The sequence below is a fragment of the Capra hircus genome, chromosome 23 (assembly GCF_001704415.2).
Source record: "Capra hircus breed San Clemente chromosome 23, ASM170441v1, whole genome shotgun sequence".
NCBI lineage: Eukaryota > Metazoa > Chordata > Mammalia > Artiodactyla > Bovidae > Capra > Capra hircus.
Window position 1 is genome coordinate 13,688,278 of NC_030830.1, and position 12,312 is coordinate 13,700,589.

A 12,312-nucleotide genomic window follows, 5' to 3' on the forward strand; every position below is an offset into this window, starting at 1 on the left:
TCTAGGACCCAGAAAAGGGAAGGAAATGGATTGTTCCCTGGAGGCTCAAAAAGGAACGCAGCCCTGCCAGCAACCTGAAGCGAGACCATATCAGACATCTGACCTCCAGAACTGGAAGACAGTAAACGCGTGCTGCTTTAGCTGCCAAGTTTGTGGTAATTCGTTACTGTGGGAGTAGAAAACTAGATGTGAAGAGTTGGGGGAACCCAGCAAAATCCCCATCACCCTCCAGTGAATCTCATTCGTTGCAAATCCCACCCATATACTTTCATTCCTCAGACAGGAACTTTTGAGGACTTCTGCCATAGACTGTTTAGGACTTCTCTTGAAAATGGACAGCGAAAGAGTTAACAGATATTTGAAAGAAATAGCTAACACGAAAGGTGAAGTCAAAGATGAATAAATATCACAAAGGGAACAGACCACTCAGGGAGCAGAAGAAAATGTAAATAAAACCCTCAGAGGAAATAAGAGAAGATGTTGCATCCATAACACAAGAACGGAGTCCTTTTACTTAATGGATTTTTTGTTTTAACTGGAGGATAACTGCTTTACAGTGCTGTGTTAGTTTCTGACAGAGTCCTCTTAAAAAGGAACATTCACAAGACTTAAAGCACTTTTAGAATTTCAAAATAGGTACATGAATACAGTAGTATTTTATAATATTTTAGTGAGACCTGATTTAGTTGCTCAGTCACATCTGACTCATTGCAACCCTGTGGGCTGTAGCCTGCCAGGCTCCTCTGTCCATGGGATTTTCCAGGCAAGAATACTGGAGTAGGTTGCCATTCCCTTCTCCAGGGGATCTTCCCAACCCAGTGATCAAACCCAAGTCTCCTGTATTGCAGGCAGATTTTTTACCTACTGAGCCACCAGGGAGCCTGATACAATAGAATAAATAAATATTAAATAGAATGGTGCAGAAATAGTTTTTAAAACTTCAAAAAAAGGTCCATGGCAAGCCATCAGCATGGATCTCTGTTAAAGATATTAACAATAGGTCTTCCTTTAAGAGCTACCAAGTGAATTTAGAAGAAACAAGAGGATAAAATTTATTGCTATGCTCAGAAACACCATGTGAACGAGTCCATCATAACTCGCTAGAGGATGGAAGTTTGCATGGAGAGTGGCAGAGGCACTCTAGCTGAGGCCACTCCAGCTAGCCAGCCCCCAGCAACTCCAGTAACCAACTACAGCTGAACATGAGCTCCGTCAAGACCAGGATTGCCCAATCCAGTTCAAATTTCTGATCCACAGATTTGTGAGTACATAAATGGCTGGTCTAAGCCAGTATGTTTTGGGATGATTTGTTACACAGCAAAACTAACTGATACTACATGTATGTGTGCATGTGTGTATACAGGAGTAGGTAATAAAGTGCAGTTTGCGTGTTTTATAATGGGAAATCAAAACATCTATCTAAATTTGAAAAAGCAAGCAACACAAGAGAAGCAGGTTACTTAGAAACATGGGGACAAAAACAGTGAATAGATTTTAAATGGATAATCTGGTCAGTAAATGGATAATCCGAGAAGTATAAATCAGGGGTTGGTAGAGATGGAGGATTTCCTTAGAGGCTGGTAGAATTGTTTGCTTTCTAAAAGTGAAGTAAACATTTCATTTTGATAAAACTGCAAATTAAATGGAAATTAAAAAGGAAAATAGCCCAACTTCCAAGTTGCTGGTAGTCAGCTGGTGTAGAGCATCAACCATTGCCAGCAGGAGTCATGTGTTCAACACATGCCCTGGCAGCTGGAGGAATTTCCTACTAAGGCCTTGAGCCGCAACCAACCCACTTTTGCCTTTTGATTAGTATTCAGTCTTCAGGCCTGCATACTTGTGGTTAGTACACAGTGGGAGAACTGGAAAAAAAAAAAAAAGAACATATGGAAAAGTTAGATGCTGAGTCTCAGACACTGCAGGTGTTCTTCAAGTTGGTATTCTCCGTCCTTGCAGAGTCAAATAAGGACCGCAAACATCATGGAAAACCGGCTGCAACCAAAAGCTGGGCATGGAAACACTGGTCACTAAAAATCGTTCTGTGGTCACACTGTTGAATTGGCAGGGAGAGAAAAAAGGATCAAATCACCATGCTCAACACCATGAAGTAGCACCAAGAAAACAACACACACAACTTCAGTAACAACATCTGTTGTCAGACAATCACCCTCTTCTCCAACACTACACTCTCTGTGCTTTTAAGTACTTTTCTTCTTTGAAATTATTATTTTTTAAGCATGTTTGTTAAATTTGTTTCCTTCTATTAGGAGAAAGTACATGACATTTTGAAAAGGTACAGAAGGTAAAACTAAGGTACTAGACCTTAAGTGACGTATGTATTAGCCAGGATAGGTAGGTGCTGTAGTAATCAAAACCCCCAAATCCCTGGGACTTAACAACACAGGCTACACCTTCAAACTCAGGTCTTCAGAAGGACCCTGGCTATCTACCTCACTCAAGATCTGGGCTGATTAATGCTGCCGTGGGCACTTCCTTGCAAAGGTGACCGGAAGTGACACTCATCACTTTTGCTTGTTTTTGTTATTTGTTTATAGCCTTTTTCGCATGGCTATGTCTAAATTCAAAAGAGTGAAAAGATGTAATTCTACCAAGTACTTACCCAGAAGGAGAACTGGAGTATTGGTGACATGTGCCAACGCACTCTGCTATTTTCCCTGCTGCTGAACATTGTCATACATCACCTAGAACATAAATGAGTTATGTGTATTTTTATCCAAAGTATAGGAACTTTTTTCCTAGACATGTTTTACTCTGGAAAATTATCATGCTTTAGAGGCAGATGATGAATCTGGCTAAGAGGGGAGGGCCCGGGAGGTTACATGAGGTTTGAAAGTTATATAAAGTAATGTGGTTTCCTTTTTGTTTTTATCTTCCTGTGGTTTGATGATACAGCAAAACATAATGGAAAATGCACCAATCCTGCTCTTCTTCAAGTGGTTTCAATAACAAGACAATTTCCTTTCACCCGATCACTAATCAATTGTTTTATTGCTTTCAAGTAGAGCCTTATTTTTGCCTTTTTTTTCATCTTTTACACTTTATTTTGTATTGGGGTATATCTAATCACCAATGTTGTGATAGTTTTGGGCGAACAGCAAAGGGGCTCAGCCCTACATACACATGTACTCATTTTCCCCCAGACTCCCTTCCCATCCAGGCTGCCACATCAGTAGAGCGGAGTTCCCTATGCTGTACAGTAGACTCTTGCTGGTTATCCATTTCAAATATAGCAGTGTATGCATGTCCATCCCAAACTCTCTAACTATCCCTTCGCCCCTCTCTCCCTCCCCAACAACCTTCGTTCATTCTCTAAGTTTATGAGTCTCTTTCTGTTCTATAAGTTCACTTGTATCATTTCCTTTTAGATTCCACATATAAGGGATGTCATACAATATTTCTCCTTCTCTGTCTGACTTCCTTCACTTAGTGTGACAATCTCCCGGTCCCTCCATGTTGTTGCAAATGGCATTGTTTCGTCTTTTTCCATGATTTTTGCCTAAACTTCAAAGACTGTGACTACAGGGGCACGCCACTTTCTGCCTATTTAAAAAATAATCAGAGGTGGCCTGGATGTAAAAATGCCAGTGCATGAATAAGAAAACTTTATTTAAATCTCAGAGCAACAGTTGAGCTTTGAGAAGGAGCAGTTCAGGTGAGCAGGGCCTGTGGATCTGCAGGATCAGAGAAGGGGAGTTTTCAGATGAGACACTGGGGTGGATAGGAGGGGAATAGGTTTCCATCTCTGAGGACAAAAGAAGGAAACTTATTTTCCTGCTGTTATTTGTGAAGAACTTCAGTGATAACCACTGGACTTCTCTCTTGCATCAGGATGGAAATAGATAGAGAAGTAGGGGCTCCAAATATTTAGGCAAAGTACCCAAACCCTTTGATCCTGCAGCTTCAAATGTCATGCATCACAGCCAAGTATGGTTATAGTTCCTTGCTAAAATCCAAACAGAAAGCTGAAATAATCAGAACTCTTTATAGCCTGGGAGTCAGGAGAAAAAAAAAAAAAAAAAAAAGGCAAGTAAACCAGTTGAAATCAGGCACACCTTCAAAAGAAAGGCAATTTCTGGAATGCTACAGGGTTAGGACTGATCTCAGCCAAATGTCTTAACTTCTTCGAAACACATGGGACGTTCAGGCAGAAATAAACTTCGCTGAGATGAGCCATTTACCACACATTGCTCATTTGGAACTCAAAAATCTTGGTTATGGAAGGTTCCATCTAGTCAGAATTATAAACAATGAGTTCTTTACCATGAGACCTAAGGAGATTTGTTGTGAATATTTGCGTGGATACTCAGACACATAAGTATGTGCCTTAAACTGCAAACCACCTACCCAGGGTTCTGAGAGGATCCTCCAGCTCTTCCGAACGTGCTGGTGACGTGCGGCCACTAGGGCTCTGAAGGCGTGACGTGGGCGGGTCTGCTTTTCAGCCTCATGGCACACGCATGGTGATGCCTCTGGCCTCAGGCCCTTTATCTTGCAAATAGAAATTTATTGGTCATAGATTACTATATCAGACCCCATGGACTAAAGCCCGCCAAGCTCCTCTGTCCATGGAATTCTCCAGGCAAGAATACTGGAGTGGGTTGCCAATCTCTTCTCCAGGGGATCTCCCTGACCCAGGGATTTAACCAGGTCTCTTGCATTGCAAGCGGATTCTTTACCGTATGAGGCACCAGGGAAGCCCTACCACATCATATGTAGTCCATTATATAGACGTAGATTTGTAGATTTCACAGTGTTCACTTTAAGCTCTTTTTATACCTTATTAATTGAATTCTCTCGAACAGAGTTTCTCAGTTTTGGCACTGTGACATTTGGGATGGGTAATTCTTTGTGATGGGGGAAGACTGTCCTGTGCCTTGTAAAATGTTCTGCAGCTTTCTGAGGCCTCTACCAGCTAGACGTTCAAGGCATCTATTCCTTCCAGTTGTCACAAACAAAAGATGTCCCCAGATACTGTCAAATGTCCCCTGGGGGCCAAAATTTCCTCCATTTGAGAACTGCAGAGCTAGACCAATGCTGTCCTAAAGAAATATGATGCAAGACCTAAGTGGGAGCCTCAGAAGTAATCTTCAGTTTTCTAACATCTACAAGAAGAAGCTAGCAAAAAAAAATTGTAATATTTTTCACTTAACCCAATATCTTGAGAGTCCGTTGAACTGCAGGGAGATCAAACCAGTTGATCCTAAAGGAAATCAGTCCTGAATAATCATTGGCAGGACTTAATGCTCTTGCTGAAGCTCCAATACATTGGACCTGATGCGAAGAACTGACTCATTGGAAAAGACTCTGATGCTGGGGAAGATTGAAGGCAGGAGGAGAAGGGGACGACAGAGGGTGAGATGATTGGATGGCATCACCGACTCAATGGATATGAATTTGAGCAAGCTCAGGGAGTTGGTGATAGACAGGGAAGCCTGGTGTGCTACAGTCCTTGGGGTCACAAAGAGTCAGACGCAACTGAGTGACTGAACTGAATATATCCAAAATATTATCATTTTAAAAGGTAAGAATACAAAATATTATTCATGAGGTACTTGCCATAGTATTTGTTCCCCATACTAAATTTTTGAAATCTGGTGTATAACTTACACTACAGGACATCTCCATGTAACTGAGCTTTCAAGGGCTTGGTAGTTACCTGTGGCTATTGGCGATCCTGCTGGACAGCCCAGGTCTAGATGGCTGTTAAGAACTTTGTGTTTGTCTCTCCAAAATTCATGTGTAGAAACCTACTCCCCAGTGGATGGTACTGGGAGGTAGGTTTGGTTCATATAAGGTCATGAGGATAGAGGCCACCCCCCAACCCCCATGGGGGGTTAGTGTCCTTACAGGAAGAGACTCCAGTTTCTTCCTCAGCCACATGAGGATACAGCGGGAAGACCACTGTTTGCAAACCAGGACGAGGGTCCCCACCAGACACCAGTTTTGCCAAAGTAACCCTTAAATCTTAGATTTCAGGCAGCAGAACTGTGAGAAAGAAATGTTGTTTAAGCTACACAGTCTGTGGTATTCTGTGATAGCAGCCTGAGCTGACAAAATCAGTGATTTTGCTTTTTTCCACTGTCTCCTGCAAAATGATGCCTGCTTTGCTTGTTGACAGCCTGATGCCATGGTTCTCTGTCTCTCTAGTTAGAGTGTAAGTACTGGAAAGGCAGGGACCATAACTTATGCTCACAGCGGTATATCTATTGCCTGGCACAGTGCTTGGCACAAAATCAGCACCAGTTGTTGAATGATTATGAGTACACACCTGTACTCTCTATGAGCTGTGTCTTCTTTCCATGGTGTTGGAAAAGGCAGATAGAACACTGACAATTCTGCTTAGTCACTTCCTGCCAATTTTGTGTGGGTATATTTGTACCTGAAGAACTACCCAATGAGAAGTAAAGACACGAACTTCTTTGATTTATCAAAAAACTTATATTCGGGGATGGGGGGTTGTGAAATGGGTAAAGGAGATCAGCCATATTGGATGGAAACTAACTTCTTGGGGGTGAGCATGCTGTAGTGATATAGAAGTAGAAATATAAGGCTGTACACATGAGTGTTACATGTATTATAAACCAGTGTTACCTCAATAAGTTTAAATATTATATTCACAATATGTTTACTCTTAAATACAAGCATGAAACAGTAAACATCATTATTACTAAGTTATCACAATGTTGGGTTAATTAGAATTCTCTACCACACATTCTGGAGGAATAGTAAATTGTAATTTTGCTGTTTTGTTTCACCATATTAGCTTTCTGGGGTTTTGTTGATTTGTCTGTTTTTTGGCTACACAGCATATAGGATCTTAGTTCCCCAACCAGGGATCAAACCAGTACCCCTGCAGTGGAAACGCTTAGTCTTAACCACTGGACTGCCAGGGAAGTCATCATATTGGGTTTTTGGATGAATGCATCCTATTCTAACACTGGTTAATAGAACTGTGTGCAACAAAGAGCATGAAAGAAACCTCAGTGATGGCCATTCTTTCCTATAAAGACCCCTTTTTTCCATTTGCAATTACCACTTAGAGAATTAAAACTGGTCTCAGAATAACATTTGCATATGTATGAGGTAGCATGGCTGGGTCTGTTTTTCCATTGGTAAGAATGATCTCTTCTTTGTATTTCCCTTTGTGTTGCTTCATCCCTGAGTCTTCTTGCCTGACAACCATCTCCAAAAATACTGATGAAGCAATGATTGAGAAACCCCCAGAGCAAATGATTTTCCTTTAATTCTTTCATTCGGAAGCAGAGAGTTTTAGAAATTTTCTATCACTGTCTCCTTTCCAAATCCGTAAGATCATCAGAAAAATCCTTTGGGGTGGGCAGCTTTTTAAAAAATGAAAGGGACAGAGAATATATAAAAGGGAAATGATGAAAAAAATTAAGAGGATGACATTTCCAAACAGGAAATAAAAAGCAATATGGAGGTGTGTCAGGCAGTTGACTAGTAAACATGTTATTTTTCTTGAAAAAGAAGTCTTGAAGAATTCCACCCTCAGAGATTATATTTCACTGGGTCTGGTGTGGGTCCCGATCATTGCACGTTTTTAAGCCTCATGGGTGATTTTGATAATCAACAATAGTTAAGAATCAATGGTTTAATTTCCTATATGAATTAAAAGAGAGGAAATATGATAGGAAGATATATCCTAAAATCCTTTGTTTGTCTCTTGTGAGCCCATCTCTGGGCTAAGTGAAGTCTTGTCCAGTAGTGAGTCCTAGACATGTGAGGATTAATGAGAAATATTTTGAGCTAAAAGTGAAGACAGCTAGGTTTAATTTTGTTTTTCACAGTCTTTAACCAAGTCATTTATTCTTGCAATCAGTTTTTCTACCTGCAAAATGGATTTTATAAGCAATTACTGTACATTTGTTGACAATGTGGTTTGAAATGTATTTAGGCTTCGGAAAGTACCTTAGTCAAAACTGTTATGATTATTCATTGGTATATGAAACAAAAGATCCGACTTCTTAGTATCCACCCCCCCACCCCCATCCCCTGGCAAAAAAAAAATGTTTTCTTGCTACTTTTTCTTTTTTGGTCATGCCTTGTGGCATGGGGGATCTTAGTTCCCCAACCAGGGATCAAACTCTTGCCTCCTGCAGTGGAAGCTCAGAGGCTTAACCACTGGACAGCCAGAGAAGTCTGTTGCCACTTCATTCACTGGTAGAAGATCCTTTTTGTTGTTCCCATGAGAAATCATCCTAAGACTCAGTCTTAGAATGGAGATACAAACACAGTAAGATCACAGATACATAAGAGATAGGCACAGATACATATGGTTTCTCTGATCTCAAGCAAAATCTTAACACAAAATTAGTTGCATAAAATGATCTCTTTATTGTTTTATAGTATATTTTCAAATATATGGGTTTTTTACTTGTTTGGATAATATTTCATATTTAATGCATAAAAATGTAAAGCATTCTTTGGTTAATATTTTCTAAATGATAGGGCTAATTTCAATGAGACATAAAAGAAAACTGTGGTTAATAACCAAGTATGAAAACATGGCTAGTTAGAATTAATTTGCATATGTAAACTTAATTAATGTTTATTTTATTCAAACTGAGGCATTTGCATAAAATTTGAAGGGCATTTCTTTTATGGCTTGTTTTCATTTTGTTAAAGCTCTGATACTTTATAAATATCGCAATGGCTCCAAGCAGTTATTATTCGGAGATAACAGGGTGTTATAATGATAGCTCAAAATTTGTGGTGAATTTAATTTCGTGGATAGCCAGTATTATATACCCCATTAAGTGTGTTTAGAATCTATCTTCAGAGAAGATAGAAGCAGCACATACTTACCTATCAATGTAAAATCTCAGTGATCTAGAAAGATGGAAGGTGGTCTCATCCAGCAATGGGCTGCTTTGCCAAGAGGCTCTTTCTCTGATTGGTTTATCGCTCATGGGAAGAGGCACATGTGTGGGAACCATCTCAGATGGAAGCCAGCACCATATGCCTCTTGTAAAATACCACCCTCGGAGGCAGAGGAGAAGAGCTCTTTCTTCCCATCTCCATCCCATTTCCTGCAGCTTCTGTGAAGTCACAGAATTTGGGGAAACAGTGACGCTTCCTGGCTTCCCCCTCTCACCATCTGGGAATCAGAATGAGAGGCCTGGCCTGCCACCACCACTTTCATCTGCCACATTCTGGGAAGTTCATCACCCATAGGATGATTCTAGCCGCTGCAAGTCACCCTCATCCATGGGAAAGGGAAAGACTAGGATGTGAGTCCTCCCGGAAACCTCCTCCTGGCCGCGCCTAAGGGCCACCACATCCTGAGCAGAAAGGCCTTAGGCTGACTCCCAAGGCCGCCAGTAACTGGGCCTGGCCCTGCCAGCTTCTCTCCTCAGCCAAACTGGCCTCGGGGATCCCTGAACAGACTCCTCCTGGCCCTTGTCTTTGTGGAGATTGTTGCTCTTCCCTGTTAGCCTTCCAGGGGGCAGCCCAAGTCCTAAACCTCAGACAAGTCTTTCCCAGTTCCTCCAGCTCACACTACAGCTCCTCCCTTTTAACCTTACAATTTTATCTGTAACAAGTAATTTAGAATCTAATTACATGGTAGGATGTATTGTCCTTTGACTGCTTCATGGTTAATTTTAGTTCCCCCACTTAAATTGTAAGCTCCTTAGGATAACTTTTGTGACTAATGTCTCTTTGCTAAACTTTCACTTTCCTTTCTTCCGGGAACCATCAGAGTGCTAAGTCCATAATAGGTGTTCAATAATTCATAGCATCTTAGACTCGGGACTTTTAAATCCAGATAATAGATGGCAAATAAACTCTGCTATATTAGAGAAATAACCACTTCCATAATGCTGGGTTCCTTTCTTCCTTCCTTCCCTTGTTACCGCCTCCAGTCTTTCTTCTTCCTCCCTCTTTCCCTCGCTTCCACATTTATGCTCAATTGAAATCTCCCCACTCTTATTAGTTTATTCTTTCAACCAAGATTTTTGAGCCCCTTCTGGGAGGTAGACCTTGCTAGGTTCTGAAGATATAAGGGAGACTATGACCTGGCTCAGTCTTTCAGTTCAGCTCAGTCATGTCCGACTCTTTGTGACCCCATGAATCGCAGCACACCAGGCCTCCCTGTCCATCACCATCTCCAGGAGTTCACTCACTCTCACGTCCATCGTGTCAGTGATGCCATCCAGCCATCTCATCCTCTGTCATCCCCTTCTCCTCCTGCCCCCAATCCCTCCCAGCATCAGAGTCTTTTCCAATGAGTCAACTCTTTGCATGAGGTGGCCAAAGTACTGGAGTTTCAGCTTTAGCATCATTACCTCCAAAAAAATCCCAGGGTTGATCTCCTTCAGAATGGACTGGTTGGATCTCCTTGCAGTCCAAGGGACTCTCAAGAGTCTTCTCCAACACCACAGTTCAAAAGCATCAATTCTTTGGCGCTCAGCTTTCTTCACAGTCCAACTCTCACATTCATACATGACCACTGGAAAAACCATAGCCTTGACTAGACGGACCTTTGTTGGCAAAGTAATGTCCCTGCTTTTGAATGTGCTATCTAGGTTGGTCATAACTTTCCTTCCAAGGAGTAAGCGTCTTTTAATTTCATGGCTGCAGTCACTCTCTGCAGTGATTTTGGAGCCCAAGAAAATAAAGTCTGACACTGTTTCCATTGTTTCCCCATCTATTTGCTGTGAAGTAATGGGACCAGATGTCATGATCTTCGTTTTTTGAATGTTGAGTTTTAAGCCAGCATTTTCACTCTCCTTTTTCACCTTCATCAAGAGTCTGTTTAGTTCCTCTTCACTTTCTGCCATAAGGGTGGTGTCATCTGCATATCTGACATTATTGATATTTCTCCCAGCAATCTTGATTCCAGCTTGTGCTTTATCCAGCCCAGGATTTCACATGATGTGCTCTTCATATAAGTTAAATAAGCAGGGTGACAATATACAGCCTTGACATACTCCTTTCCCAATTTGGAACCAGTCCATTGTTCCATGTCCAGTCCTAACTGTTGCTTCTTGACCTGCACAGGTTTCTCAGGAGGCAGGTAAGCTGGTCTGGTATTCCCATCTCTTTAATAATTTGCCACAGTTTGTTGTGATCCACACAGTCAAAGGCTTTAGCATAGTCTATGAAGCAGATGTTTTTCTGGAATTTTTGCTTCTGGGAGTTTTGCTTTTTCAATGATCCAACGGACGCTGGCAATTTGATCTCTGGTTCATCTGCTTTTTCTAAATCCAGTTTGTACATCTGGAAGTTCTTGGTTCACGTACTGTTGAAGCCTCACTTGGAGGATTTTGAGCATGGCCTTGCTAGCATGTGAAGTGAGCACAATTGTACGGTAGTTTGGATATTCTTTGGCATTGCCCTTCTTTGGGATTGGAATGAAAAATGACCTTTTCCAGTCCTATGGTCACTGCTGAGTGTTCCTAATTTGCTGGCATATTGAGTGCAGCACTTTCACAGCTGATCTTTTAGAATTTGCTTTGTTCATAGTGATGTTTCTTAAGGCCCACTTGACTTCGCATTCCAGGATGTCTGGCTCTACATGAGTGATCACACCATCATGGTTATCTGGGTCATGAAGGTCTTTTTGTACAGTTTTTCTGTGTATTCTTGCCACCTCTTCTTAATATCTTGTGCTTCTGTTAGGTCCATACTGTTTCTGTCCTTTATTGTGCCCATCTTTGCATGAAATGTTCCCTTGGTATCTCTGATTTTCCTGACGAGATCTCTAGTCTTTCCCATTCTATTGTTTGCCTCTATTTCTTTGCATTGTTCACTGAGGAAGGCTTTCTTATTTCACCTTCCTATTTTGTGGAACTCAGCATTCAGATGGGTTTATGTTTCCTTTTCTCCTTTGCCTTTTGTTTCTCTTCTTTTCTCAGCTATTTGTAAGACCACCTCTGACAACCATTTTGCCTTTCTTTTTCTTGGGGATGGTTTTGATCACTGCCTCCTGTGCAATGTCACAAACCTCCATCCATAATTCTTCAGATACTCTGTCTATCAGATCTAATCCCTTGAATTTATTTGTCACTTCCACTGTATAATCGTAAGGGATTTGATTTAGGTCATACCTGAATGAGTATGGTTTCCCAACTTTCTTCAATTTAAGTCTCAATTTTACAATAAGTTCATGATATGAGCCATTGTCAGCTCCTTGTCTTATTTTTGCTGACTGTGTAGAGCTTCTCCACCTTTGGCTGCAAAGAATATAATCAGTCTGATTTTGGTATTGACCATCTGGTGATACCCATGTGAGGAGTTGTCTCTTGTGTTGTTGAAAAAGGATATTTG

General features: G+C 41.2%; 1 long non-coding RNA gene across 1 annotated transcript; it reads right to left on the minus strand.

Annotated features, from left to right (window-relative positions):
* LOC106503516 lies at positions 926-4,536 on the minus strand. Its single transcript, XR_001297208.2, has 3 exons — positions 4,366-4,536; positions 2,621-2,702; positions 926-2,050 (listed from the first exon to the last, which is right to left on the minus strand). It is a non-coding gene; the product is annotated as an uncharacterized LOC106503516 (long non-coding RNA).